Genomic DNA, 1170 nt, shown 5'->3' on the forward strand with positions numbered 1-1170 from the left:
TATTGTTGAAACTGTTGAAAACAAAACTTGCTCAAAAACTGGTTTTAGATAATCCAGGTTTTTGTGAAGTTAGCAGAGCTTAAAAACTACAATTTTTTCCTGCGATTTTAAAGAGGTTTTAGGCAGCAGCAGTAAGAAATAATGATAAATGAAATAAATAAATAAAAATAATAATAAGTGGGTCGAATTCTGTCGGATAAAGTAACACATTTTCAAAAAAAGGTCCAGTTTGAGTCAAGAAACCCTGATTGTTAGTCCAGTTCTATGAAAAATTCAGCTCCTCGGTTTATCTAAAATAATTTAAAAAGCACCAAATTTGAAGCTTGTTTCATTTTATTCCTTTAACTCCTATTTTAACGGCTACAAACTGTGTTTATGTGGAGTCATTTAGTACAAACATCACCTCATAAAACCCAAACCGCAGCACGAATCGGGACAAAAACCCCAAGCAAGGAAATCTTCAAATGCAAACAAACAGCCAGGTTGGAGCGTTCAGAGGCTTTTCTGTTTGTTTGCGTTGCTTCATGAGTGAATCGTTGGTCACCAGAGACACGTTTTTAACTCTTCTGATGCCCACAAAGTGTTTTCAGCTCCTCTCTCTTCCAAGTTCGTGACTCTGTGGGCAACAAATGTGCATTCAAGTGCTGCTTTTCTTTCTTTATTTCCCAGAAAACGTCTTTTTTTTTTAGTCCCACTCGTCTTCACAGAGTCTCAAAACACTTTTCCGGAGAGAACTTTGCGGCTCCTCGATGTTGTAAAAACAAAATAAAAGAAGAAGAAGAAGAAGCTGATATGCACTCACGTTCTCGTCCTGATATCATTCTGCGTTTCTGTACTGTAACTTCAGCGTGCAATCATGCCATCCAGCTGAGAAAGGCTTCTATCAATCAACACTTCCCTTTTTCTTTTTCTTTTTTTCTTTTTTGTTGCACCTTCACCTGTACAAAACAATGAAAAGTAAGCGGAGAGGAATCACAGGTTTTTATCGAATGCAGTTTCAGCAGAGCGGCGGAGAAACGAACTGTACAAAGTATTTATGCAATTATAACTGGTTTTAGATTTTTTTAATGATTATTATCGCGATTTCAGCAAGTTTTGTTACTTGTTGCATGTCTATTAACACAGCTGACTTTCTGTGTCAGTGCATTGTACATGTTCTCGGCATTAGAT

At 36.8% G+C, this 1170-nt stretch overlaps 1 long non-coding RNA gene across 1 annotated transcript; it reads left to right on the top strand.

Moving 5' to 3' along the window:
* The first annotated feature begins 6 nt into the window (after positions 1–6).
* On the top strand, positions 7–761 carry LOC103364265 (uncharacterized). Its single transcript, XR_520534.1, has 2 exons — positions 7–191; positions 223–761. It is a non-coding gene; the product is annotated as an uncharacterized LOC103364265 (long non-coding RNA).
* Positions 762–1170: the final 409 nt, after the last annotated feature.

Source organism: Stegastes partitus, unplaced genomic scaffold (genome assembly GCF_000690725.1).
Source record: "Stegastes partitus isolate 25-593 unplaced genomic scaffold, Stegastes_partitus-1.0.2 Scaffold735, whole genome shotgun sequence".
Lineage (NCBI taxonomy): Eukaryota > Metazoa > Chordata > Actinopteri > Pomacentridae > Stegastes > Stegastes partitus.